Source organism: Notolepis coatsorum, assembly GCF_963971535.1.
Source record: "Notolepis coatsorum genome assembly, chromosome: 5".
In the NCBI taxonomy this organism is placed as follows: Eukaryota; Metazoa; Chordata; class Actinopteri; order Aulopiformes; family Paralepididae; genus Notolepis; species Notolepis coatsorum.
In genome coordinates, this window is record NC_140169.1 from 207,408,161 (window position 1) to 207,421,582 (window position 13,422).

Here is a 13,422-nt window from a genome sequence, read left to right on the forward strand (position 1 = left end):
CAATTGGTCCTCGGTCGGTTGTCTGAGGCCCCGTTTGAGCCTCTTGAGCAAGCGCCTTTGGAACAGCTGTCGTTCAAGACTGCGTTCCTGCTGGCCATCACCTCCGCTAAGCGCGTGGGTGAGCTCTGTGCTCTCTCGGTGCGGCCTGAGTGTCTGTCTATTCGTTTCGATAGCGGTGCCACTCTGAGGCCTAACCCAGTCTTCGTGCCAAAAAATATCCGAAGCTCTTTGCTCCGGGGATATTGTGGTTCAGGCGTTTTCATCCGCCTCCTCACGCTAGTGAGTTAGAAGCGAGCCTTCACCTGTCATGTCCGGTCCGGGCTTGGGGATTTACCTCAGCCGTACTCAGGGCCTCGGCTACAGATAAACTTTTTGTCTGTTGCGGTGGCTCTTGCGCTGGTAAGGCACTGTCGAAACAGCGCCTGTCCCATTGGTTGTGCGAGGGCATTGCCCTTTGCTACACGTTGGCTGGGCTGGCCCCCATGGGGGTGTCAGGGGCACACTCCACTCGTGGGGTGGCGGCCTCTGCCGCCCTGTTAGGAGGGGCCTCGGTGGAGGACATCTGTGCTGCGGCTTCATGGTCCTCACCGGGTCCCTTCGTAAGGTTTTACCTCATGGACATGACCAGGGGTTCTGTCTCCCAGGCGGTTCTGAGGTCTGGAACCTCTCCTGCTTCCCGTCTTCGGTGGGGTAGCAGGGGTGTGGACCACAAGGTGTTGTGTCACACGTGGTCCCGCCTGTGCTGTGCGTTTGGAGGTTTCTAGTTCCCTCTTTTTCCCACTTGGGTGGAGTTGACTGCCGCCCCCTCTTCATTAGGAAGAGTGGGGTGACGGGACTCCCCTCCCCCCTGATGTGGGCTTTCTGGTCCTCAGGGGGTGCATTTGTCGGTCCTCGCGTCTGCTCTGTCCCCATATCTCGATGGCGAAGAGCAGGACGCGATTCGCCAGTACGACTATATAACGAGTTATGAGTACTGGTTGAGCGTCCTGCTCTTAGCGCGCCCTGAGGTCCCTTGGGAAACTTTTCTGATGGAAACTTTTTCCGAGGAAGGGCGAGTGGTGACCACGCCTGCTGCCTTATAGTACGGCACTGGGGCGGGACCTGGTCAGATGCTGGGTGCATTTGTTTTTTCGTTAATGAAGTACAGTAGGTACTGGAGATGAGGTATATCTCGATGGCAAAGAGCAGGACGCTCAGCCAGTACTCATATAACTAGGTTATATACATAACCTATCGTTAAGGCTAAAGATAGAAACCATGCCTCTTGACCACATTATTGTCGCCCTATAGCCGAATTCTGTTAACAGGTTATGGGCCCAGATAACGCCGGGGCGAAATAATAAGGGTAGCAAGCTTAGCTGAAGTATAGGCTAGGTTAGCGCCGGGAGCACCGTGTGGCTAGACGCTAGGCCAACAAGAGCTAAAGCTACGCCTACCACCAACGAAGAGGATGGAAAACAAGGGAAGGGGCAAATGGCCCTCATTCGATGGAAAAGCAGAGGACTACGGTGCGGGTCTGAAGGAGACGATCCTGGCAGCCCCCACGGGAGAACTGGCGGCGGAAGAGCAAGCCCTGGACGACCAGCGTAACGCAGACGCGTACTGTGAGTTAGCGCCGCTGCTCGATGACACCAGCTTGGGGCTGATATTCCGCGACACTAAAGACAGAGGCAGAGAAAGCCTGGAGGTGTTGAGAGAGCATTTCATCGGGCGAGGAAGACCCAGAGTCGTGGCCCTCTACATAGCACTAACGGCTCTGAGGAAGGGGCCCACCGAGACTGTGACCGAATACGTCAACAGAGCGGAGCAGATCACGACGCCATTGAGGAGTGCTGGAGAAGCACCAAGCGATGGGCTAATGATGGCAATGATGATGAGAGGACTACCGGAGCTGTACAAACCGTTCACACTCCTGGTAACACACGGTTCAACGGACAGTTCAAGGCTAAGTTAAGGAACTTCGAGGCCTCAGAAGATACCCACCCAGCCGCCGCGGAGGCGGGAGAGAGGGTGCTAAAGGCTCGAGCGACGCCAAGGGAGAGAACCAGGACCACGACGGAACTCGCGTGTTGGCGATGCGGAGAGAAAGGCCATCGGAGAAGCGAATGCACAAAGACTGTCTGGTGTAGCTTCTGCAAATCCACGGGGCACACAGACAGAGCGTGCATGAAGAAACACGACCAGAGCGCGCGATACGCGCATGGGCAAGATGACGCCATGGACGAGACGGCGGCCACGGACAAAATGGCGGCTACGGACAAAATGGCGGCTACGGACAAGATGGCGGCTACGGACAAGAAGACTGCTGTGGACAGGATGACGACAGCGGACACGATGACGGCGACGGTCGACGTGAGACGGATCGAGACGACGCCCGGAGAATAACGGGACAAGACGACTGCGCTTTCGGGGCGTGGACGGCGTGCACCGCCGGACCGGCCCAGCTGCAGCGAGCCCAGAGGAGGGGACTGATCGTGGACACAGGTGCGTCGTCCCATGTCATCAACGACAGGAGTCGGTTCAAGAACTTTGACGACACTTTCCACCCGGAGAGGCACAGCATGGAGCTGGCAGACGGGAGACGCACCTACGGATTGGCGCAAGAGAGAGGAGACGCACAGGTATGCCTCACGGACAGTAAGGGGCGCCGGCGTACGGTGACGTTAAAGAACGCTTTCTACGTACCATTGTTCCCACAAGGACTATTCTCTGTAATAGCTGCTACTGCAAGCGGTGCCAAGGTATTCTTCGATAAAGGTAACAATGTTCTTGTAGAATCTGACGGTACCCGGTTTGACATAAAGATGTACCAGAGAATATATTATCTGAAAACGGAGTGTAATGACAACGACAAGTGTAATGATAATAATGATACGTGTAGCGTGACGGCCAGTCACGATATTCAGACATGGCACGAGATTATGGATCATTGTAATTACGAGGATTTACTGAAACTGCAAGTAGTGTCAGAAGGCATGCACATTGAAGCGTAGACCTGACAAAAATTGTGCAGTGTGCAAAACGGGGAGGTTTACTCAACCGAGATACAGAAATCCCACAGACAGAGTAAGGGTACCTGTAACTGAGGGGTACAATTCCCTGACTGTATTACTAGATATGATACTTACTACCACTACCTTTGTACTTAATATTCGGCCACCCAGTACACGGCATAAATATATTATCATAAACACTCTCACGTAGATGAAACGGATCCAACACAAATGTACGAAGTCGAAACAGGTCTTTATTTCTACACAGCGATGGTGTGTAGAACAAGCACTTAATCACTTAATTACATTTATGAATTGAAATAGTATGCACTTTTATGGCAAAGAGTATTCGTCGGTATATCAATAGAGAATGTCCAATCTCTGAAGGCGCAGGTGGTAAATATACGACCTGGAATAGTTAAGGAATAACAGCAATGATACTTTAATGATTATATACTAGATACACTAGAGGGGGTTAATCCGGTCGCTTGTAAGCCGACAGGAGTAGGAGGGGGGGGGGGGGTAGAATCCGGCTGCCTCGTCCGGCCAAGGGTATCCCAGGTGAACCCACTGTAGTGCCGTTCAATGCGCCGGCGATCCTTGGACCACAGATGAAAGCAGGTGGACTCTTTGTGGGCCGGCTTTCTCCGGTCCACGGGGGAGAGACGTGAAGCGACCTCGTCTTGCAGAGCGTCTCCTCACCTTGCGTCCTCTCCAGGGGGGGGGGTTCCAACACACGGCAGTGTCGGGGGTCTTTATCCATGGAATAATCAAAGTATACAAAGCATAATCCGTGCCTGGGAAGGCGGGCTGTCGTCGGTAGAATAATCCGGTATACAGGTCCACTCGCTCGTCGGCTCTGGGGCTCCTCGGGTGCAGCTTCACATGGGGTCAACCACCCTGGGTAAGCAGCCAGTTCTCTGCCCGAAACGATGGGGTACTGACTACGGTAGTATTATCACCGCACGAAGCACTATATATTAACAGACTATTATTAGCTTAATAGACTACGTCCAACTCGACGATATAGTGCCAAATATGACTATTCAAATATTAATATACACGATGTCTCAATACCGATGGTAGGCGAACTTGGCCTTACTCCCACATGTGGCGTCGCGGGGAGGCTTTACGTCTGTGACTCTATTGGAGGGTAAGAAACTGGACTGAAAAGAAAGTCCTACTTTAGTAGCGCAGTATATATACGCACTATGAACAAATAGTCCCATTAGTGGTGCGGTAGCCAGATTCCTACGCGGAACTAGGACTTGTTCGTACATGTGGAGCGGTACGTTTGAACTGGGTCTGAGGGGTATGGCAGCCTGGCACCAAGGTCTCGACCAATAGTAGAATGGAGACTATTATGGGATGTTCAGTAGGCTAGAATGGATATTCAATGCATATTGTACAAGGAATATACAAGGGATATCAGGGAATATTAGAGAATATACAAATACAATTAAATATATATATATAAATAAATATATATATTCGGTTTAATCTGGCCCTTCACAACAGCCACCCCCTGAATAGGTCCCAGACCTAATCAGTTAAACAGAGACAGATTAATCGCGTTGTCTATTTACACATAAGGGTTTGCTGTAGGGGTCAGTCAACTTCACAAAGTCATAGGGTTGTAGGGTCATGGTCATCATCGATTGTGTCTGGGAGTCGAGGCAGTTCTATGAGCCTTGCCACGGGACGGGTGTAAGTGCGACCCTGGACGAGCACTTCAGCTGCTCGGACCTTGCCGTCGGCACCGGTGATCACTTTGCTTACGCGGCCGGCCGGCCACATAGCTCTGGGCAGTGATTGATCGATAATCATGACGACTGTTCCTTCTGTCAAATTGTCTCTCTCCTTTACCCACTTCTGGCGGGTCTGTAGAGACGGTAGGTAGTGCAGTAGGAAACTGTTCCAAAACTTGTCGGCTAATACTTGGCTGTACCTCCACATTCGTCGGCCGTTCGCTTCTTCAGGCCGGTACATTGTCTGGGGTAATGCAGGATCAGGAGTGTGTTGGGGGTAACTGGGTCGATATCCGCCACATCACTGGAGACATATCCGAGGGGCTTCGAGTTAAGTACTCCCTCAATCTCCGTGAGGACTGTCATTAGGACTTCTTCCGCCACAGTCTGGGCCCCAAGTACTGCGTACAGGGCTGTCTTTATGGAGCGCACTTCTCGTTCCCAAGTGCCACTGAAGTGGGGTGCGTTTGGGGGGTTGAATTGGAAATCAACCTGTGCTGGAGCGAGGTGGGTCTTAAGTTCTGGGCCCATAGCTTGGAAGCTCTCTCTCAGCTCTCTTTCGCCGCCTTTGAAGTTTGTCCCATGATCGGACAATAGGGTAGACGGTCTTCCTTTCCGTGATGTGAATCTTCGGAAGGCCATAAGGAATGAGTCTGTGCTCATGGTCGGGAGAAGCTCGATGTGTATCGCTCTGGTGGTCATGCATTTGAATACAATACCCCACCGCTTCTCGGTTCCTCTTCCTTTCTTTATGTGCAGCGGGCCAAAGCAGTCCATACCCGTTGAGTGGAATGGCTTGTCACCGATTCGGAGGCGACATGGAGGAAGGTCAGCCATCCTTGGTATGCTGGGCTGCGCGCGCCACTTGCGGCAGTCTAGACATGTTCGCTGGAAGCGTCGTACCGCCTCTCTTCCTTGTAGGATCCAGTAACGACGTCTGATTTCCGCGAAGACTCTTTCTGCTCCTGCGTGATGTACATCCTCATCGTATTTCTTTATAATCAGCTCTGTGACCTTGTGTCGGCTGTTCAATACGATCGGGTATTTAATGTCATCCGGTAGATTGGGGGCTCTGCGTAGGCGACCACCCACTCTGATGAGGGTATGAGCGTCGCTCTCGGGGGCCAGGTGAATTAATCTGCTGTCGGATGGGACGGGCTTTCCTCCCTGTAGACAGGCCAATTCATCGGGGAACGAGTCTCTCTGGGCTCGCTGCAGTAGAAGCAATTCTGCTTCCTCGTAGTTAGCTGCTGACATATCAGCGGGGGACTTGCACTCCGGGTGGTACCGCAGGAATGTTCTTTGTTGTGCACTCTCTATGGACGTGCAATCGTCTATGTTAGGGTCGGTGGAGGCTACGGTGCTCAATCCACAGAACACAGACTTCTTATTTTCCACCTCCTCTGGACTTGCTTCCCTCGGGATAGGCGTGGGCCACTGTCCTTCCGGGAGTCTTAGGAATGCGGGGCCGTCACTGTAGACATTGCGACGGGTGAGGTCATCCAGGGGCATCCCCCGGGTGATGACGTCAGCTGGGTTCTGTTTTGTATCAACGTAGCGCCACTCTGTTTCTCCGGTTAACTCTTCAGTTAAGTCTTGAATCTCGGTGACTCTGACTCCCACGAAGACTTTGTACTTGCATGAGTCCGATTTGATCCAGGCGAGTACCGTCGTGGAATCTGACCACAGGATTGTTCTAGACACCGGTATGGTGAGCTCACGTTGGATGAGCGTGGCTAGGTGCGCTCCGGCTAGGGCTGCGCAGAGCTCTAGACGTGGGATAGATTGTTGCTTGCGTGGGGCTATTCTCGAGCGGGCGAGGACAAATGCTGTGTAGATCTCTCCCCCCTGGTCTTGGGCCCGCAAGTAGGCTACTGATCCGTATGCGACCTCTGAGGCGTCACTGAAGACGTGTAAGTCCATTTTACATGTCTCTGGCCTCACCGTGGGTGGGAAGTAGCTTCGGCGCATATTAACGCCTGGGAGTGAGTGGAGCTCCATCTCCCACTCTCTCCAGGTGGATGCAAGGTGTGCGGGAATGGGGTCGTCCCAGCCCTGGTCCTTGTCCCACAATGCTCGTACAATCATTTTTGCCCTGGTGGTGTACGGTAGAATACATCCTAGCGGGTCATATTGTCGGGCGAGTGTTGTGTACACACTCCGTCTGGTGGTCGGCGCCGCCGCCGGCCTTCCCTGCTCCGTAGTCAGGGGCTTGTGTCTGTAGTGAAGCGAATCTGTTTTGAATCGCCACACCAATCCCAGGGTCATCTCCTGGGCTTCTCCCGGGATTGTAGCCATCCAGGTCTCGCTGCTGGCTGCCTTGTCCTCGGAGGAGAGGCTGCGCAGTACTTGCGGATCGCTGCTGGCCCACTGCCTGAGATCAAAGCCGCCTTTGATCAATGAGGCGCGGAGTTTAATCAGGAGAGCCTCGGCTCCTTCCTGGGTTGAAAGGCTTTGTAGACAGTTGTCTACGTAGAAGCTGTTCTTTACGCTGTGTCGGACCTCTTCGTCCGCTGCTGGGTCCTCTGCTACATGTTTCTGTAGTGCAAATGTCGCACAGCAGGGGCTGCACATCGTTCCGAAGGGGAGGACTTCCCATTGGTAGATGGCTGGGTGCTCATCTCCTGGCTTCTCTCTCCATAGGAACCGTAACAGGGGCTTGTCCGCCTCTACTAATCTCACCTGCAGGAACATTCCTTTAATGTCCCCGCTGATGGCCACCTTTTCCTGGCGGAAGCGGAGTAGAACGCCGAGTAGGGAGGGGCCGAGTGTGGGACCGGGCAGTAACTCTTTATTTAGATTTTGGGATCCGATCTGGTAGCTGCAGTTAAATACTATGCGGTCTTTACCGTTGTGATGGACCTTGTGGTGGGGCACGTACCACGATTCAGTGGTCTGGTCAGCCTCTTTAATGTCCATCTTTGTGACGTGTCCCGCTGTGATGAGCTTCTCAATCTCAGCGCGGTATACACTCTCTTGGGCGGGGTTCTTGGCTAAGCGCCGCTCCGTGTTCAGCAGGTACCGTTCTGTGGCGTCTGTCTTGGCGTGGAAAGTAGGCATTCCTTCTCGCCGCAGGAGTGGCGTGGCGTATCTCAACACGCCGTTGACCGGGACTCTCTTGGTCCCTGTCTCGAGGAGGTGAATGGCGTAAATGTCATCTTTAGAGCGAATGTCTTTCTTTCCGTTCTTAAAGGGCATTTGTTCCAAGGTCCATAGCCGATCTACGTGTTGCAGGAGTGCGGTTTCTCCCTCTGTGACTCGGGAGTGGAGACATCTAGTGGCTGTACTTCGGTTGAGAGATTTGGCGAGCGGGCCTTGGAGAGTCCATCCCAAACGGGTCTCGACTGCTGCAGGACAGCCTCGGGGTCCGGTATGAACCCGGTCTATCGGGACAATGAGGTCTGCATGGTCGGAGCCTATCAACAGGGTCGGCATAGCATTGTCTATGAGCGGGATCGGTAACTTGCGCAGATGTGCATATTTCTCCATCAGCTTGGCGACGGGGTATGTGTACCGCGACAGTCCTATTTCTTGGCTGGTGAAAGCGTCTGCAATCTGGTACCGTCGCTCAGGCTGGCCGCTTGCTGCGATAGAGAATGAGACATTCTCGCCCTTTATCGTCTTCAAATCTCGTCTTATTGTCCGAATTGTCATTTGGGTTTCGCTTCCCCGCAGCCCTAGCTGGGCCGCAGCGGAGGCGAGCAGCAGGGTCTTCTCTGACCCGTCATCGAGGACGGCGTAAGTGTCCAGGACTTTATTCTGGTAGCTTAGTGTCACACGCACTACTTTTAGGAGTACTCGGGCTCCACTGCTGCTGGCGGGATCGATGTACATGACGCTCGCTTTGCGGCTGGATGGTGCAGGTGAAGGGCGCCGTCTGTTACTGTCGTGAAGTATGTCCAGATGGGCTCCATCGCACTTGGTGCACCTTTTCTTTAAGCGGCATTCGGCTGCCATGTGTGAGCGCGCACAGCGAAAACAGCGCTTGTTGGACTTTATCCATTGACCTGCTTCCTCCGCGTTCAGCTTGGGGAAGGAGTCACATTGCGCTAGCCAGTGTTCTTTCTCACAGTAGGGGCACACTATCTTCCACTTCTCCGTTCTGGAGGGGGTACTGTGGCTCCTGCTGCTCGGTACTGACTCCGATTGGTGCATCACAGTCACCGATCTTCTTCCATCATTTAGTCGTCTGGTTCCTTCTCTGGAGCCAGGGGTGCTCCGTCCGAATGTATCTAGCCGTAGGCTGCTGACTTCTCTCGCCAGGAAGTCTGCTAGATCGAGGAGGTTCGGTTCGGGGCCATTCGGGTCTCTGTGGTCCCTCTGCCGCCTAAAGCGCTCCTGACGAGCGGGCGGCAGCTTCTCCAGAATCCTTTCCACATTTGAGTTGGCGTAAAGTTCATGCCTCCCCTTCTCTCTTTGCGCTCCCAACATCCCTACTAGGGACTGCACTCTGATGGACAGGTCGTCCAGTGCTCGATTGTCTATTGCTGGGGGTAAGCGGTCGATGTGTCGGATCTCCTGGATCACGTAATCCCATATGCGCCCATACCTCTGGTCCAATGCTACCAGCGCTGCTGTGTATGGGGTGGTGGAAGTCGCGTAGGCGAGCGCTATATTATGTGCGCGGGGTACCTTTAAGTGCTTCAGTAGGATGGCGTATTTGTGGCGTTCATCCAATACATCCACCAACATGGTCTCCAGACACATGCGGAGTTCTGTATACTGGGCCCGGTTCTCTTGGGTGAAGTCGGGTACCATAGGCGTGCCAATGTATGACGCTGACTGTGGATACATCGGCGAGCGTTGGGGGAGAGGCCTCCTAGGCGAGTCTCCTCCCGCTCCTTGGTATGGGCTGGTACCGGCAGTGTACCATGGCCCGCTTGTCCAGGTGCTGTTCCTCGGTGCGGGTCGTGCGTCGTGCTCACCCGTGTATAGAGTCGGGGGTCTGTAGCGTAGCTCCGCGGGAGTATAGCCTGGGCTGTACCGGGCCTCCTGGTCCGGTAGAGTACTGTGCTGTCTTCGGGCGTGGTTCTCCTCCTCTTCCTCTTCGTCTTCAGTTAGGTCATCCAGTGCTTGTAGTCTCTGGTTTAGCCTCTCCACAGGATATGCTGCTCCTTCCCGGTTGCTAGGTCTCGCTTGGACCGGTGGGGGGAGGTGGTCTGTGGGGGGTATAGACCTCGTCTGTTGGTCAAGTTCAGGGTTGTTTACTCGGCTAGGGGATGCCGCCCTGGAGGTGTGTCTAGACGAGTTCCTGGAGCCTCTGGCGGAGGGAGAGGGTGTTGTCCGTCTGATCAGCTGTTCTATTAGTTGCGACTGCTGTCTGTCGCGCGCTGCGTCCCGTTGAGCACCGGCTCGTTCTCGGGCCACATTCTCTTCCATCTGAATGCGTCTTATTTCTAGACGTATCTGCTCGTGTTCGCTTTGCTGCTGGATCTGCAGTCGGTCGCGTTCAGCAGCGGCGTTCAGGCTGATGAGGAAGGCCTGCTGTAGGGTCCTCTCTGCCTCGCTGGGAGAAGGCGGTTGTATAGGGGAGCCTTCCCTCGGGGTACTCCTTGCGGAGCCTTGGAGTTCTATCTCCACGGTGCTCTCCCCGTCTTCTTCCGTGCCGAGTTCTCTCTCGGTAGCGTTGTATTACTCCCGGGACTCATCGGGGACTACTTCTTCAGTACTGGCGGGGTGTGAAGTCATGTCTGGTTCCCACTGGTCCCCACCGTGAACTTGGTCAGTTACATTAGAGCCCGTAGGGGCCTCTATGGTCGGGGTAGTCTGGGCGTTGGGGTTAGACATACTTTTACTTTCTAGTTTTACCGCGTTTACTGTTAGTAGAAGACTAGGTTGTTGACTGACAGCGTAAGCCTCTAAGTACTGAGGGAGCCGTCGTTCGCGCTGCGGGCGTTGGTTAGGAGGATCGTTTCGTGGAGTGTTCATCATAGGCCATTTCAATATTAATAACACTATATTAATATTACACTAATTACCTCCGGCTCGAAGGACCAATTGTAACTGAGGGGTACAATTCCCTGACTGTATTACTAGATATGATACTTACTACCACTACCTTTGTACTTAATATTCGGCCACCCAGTACACGGCATAAATATATTATCATAAACACTCTCACGTAGATGAAACGGATCCAACACAAATGTACGAAGTCGAAACAGGTCTTTATTTCTACACAGCGATGGTGTGTAGAACAAGCACTTAATCACTTAATTACATTTATGAATTGAAATAGTATGCACTTTTATGGCAAAGAGTATTCGTCGGTATATCAATAGAGAATGTCCAATCTCTGAAGGCGCAGGTGGTAAATATACGACCTGGAATAGTTAAGGAATAACAGCAATGATACTTTAATGATTATATACTAGATACACTAGAGGGGGTTAATCCGGTCGCTTGTAAGCCGACAGGAGTAGGAGGGGGGGGGGGGTAGAATCCGGCTGCCTCGTCCGGCCAAGGGTATCCCAGGTGAACCCACTGTAGTGCCGTTCAATGCGCCGGCGATCCTTGGACCACAGATGAAAGCAGGTGGACTCTTTGTGGGCCGGCTTTCTCCGGTCCACGGGGGAGAGACGTGAAGCGACCTCGTCTTGCAGAGCGTCTCCTCACCTTGCGTCCTCTCCAGGGGGGGGGGTTCCAACACACGGCAGTGTCGGGGGTCTTTATCCATGGAATAATCAAAGTATACAAAGCATAATCCGTGCCTGGGAAGGCGGGCTGTCGTCGGTAGAATAATCCGGTATACAGGTCCACTCGCTCGTCGGCTCTGGGGCTCCTCGGGTGCAGCTTCACATGGGGTCAACCACCCTGGGTAAGCAGCCAGTTCTCTGCCCGAAACGATGGGGTACTGACTACGGTAGTATTATCACCGCACGAAGCACTATATATTAACAGACTATTATTAGCTTAATAGACTACGTCCAACTCGACGATATAGTGCCAAATATGACTATTCAAATATTAATATACACGATGTCTCAATACCGATGGTAGGCGAACTTGGCCTTACTCCCACACGTGGCGTCGCGGGGAGGCTTTACGTCTGTGACTCTATTGGAGGGTAAGAAACTGGACTGAAAAGAAAGTCCTACTTTAGTAGCGCAGTATATATACGCACTATGAACAAATAGTCCCATTAGTGGTGCGGTAGCCAGATTCCTACGCGGAACTAGGACTTGTTCGTACATGTGGAGCGGTACGTTTGAACTGGGTCTGAGGGGTATGGCAGCCTGGCACCAAGGTCTCGACCAATAGTAGAATGGAGACTATTATGGGATGTTCAGTAGGCTAGAATGGATATTCAATGCATATTGTACAAGGAATATACAAGGGATATCAGGGAATATTAGAGAATATACAAATACAATTAAATATATATAAATAAATATATATATTCGGTTTAATCTGGCCCTTCACAACAGTACCACTTGCATTAGTTGACACGGACCTAACCGGCCCAGTAAGCAACGAGTCCATAGGAGGTTTTAGATATGTACAGTCTTTTACAGATGTGTGCACAGGGGCAGTGTTTGTTTACTTTCTCAAAGCAAAGAGTGACACACTCCAGGCCACGGAGAAATTCCTGTCAGACGTAGCCCCTTATGGAAACATAGGATGCTTGAGATCCGACAACGAAACAGAGTTCACAAACAGAGAGTTCCAATCACTGTTGAGAAGGTATAAGATAAGACACGAGACGTCACGTCCATATCCCCCACACCAGAACGGGGTGGCAGAGAGGGAATGGCATACCCTTTTCAAAATGGCTAGGTGTAAGCTAGCAGATAGTAACTTACCTAAGAGCCTATGGCATTATGCGGTGCAAGAAGCCGCTTACACCAGAAACAGGTGCTTTAATAAGCACTAGTCGGGCACCACCCAGTATACAGCACTGCAGGAAAGTGTAATCTAGCCAGAATGCACCGATTTGGATCAGTGTGTTATGCGTACCTGCATGACAGGGGAAAGCCCAAGTCCAGAGGTGTAAAAGGATTTTTCGTAGGACACGACAAGGGAAGCCCCGCTTTCTTAGTTTATCATCCCGGTAACGGGAGAGTGCAGAAACACATGCTAGTCAAGTTTGTCACGAAGGCAACATGTGAGAGCGAGACACAGACAGAGGAGCCAGAGCTGGACTCCAGAGTAAGGTGTGTAGAAACAGAGACACATCAACCCAGTGTACTTAGTACGGTCGTGCAGGCAGACAGTCAGCAACCCCCAGAGGGTGATGACGAGGAGCACCCGAGGGTGATGTCAAGTGCCCCAAGCAGTGGGAGGTATCCCTCAAGGGAACACAAACCCCCAAAATATCTGACAGACTATGCCCGGAAAGGGAGTGACGAGGAGGGCAGTACACCTACCCCCGTTGAGTACTACTACAGGGTAGTCAGTGGGGTAACCCCGACCCTTAAAGAGGTCACATTGTCCCCCGAAGAGGGCAGACAGACAGTGGGAGGGAAATGGGTGTATTCAACCAAGTTACCAGAGGGCAGACAGACAGTGGGAGGGAAATGGGGGTATTCAATCCAGGAGGGTATTGAAGGCCACGACAAATACAAAGTATGGTTCGTAGAAAATTGCTTAAAATTTAATGCTGAAGGAGGATACTCCAGGTTTAAATACGGGAGGAGTAGAATCCAGGTTTAAATACCTGATTAGAGTCCATGTTTAAATAC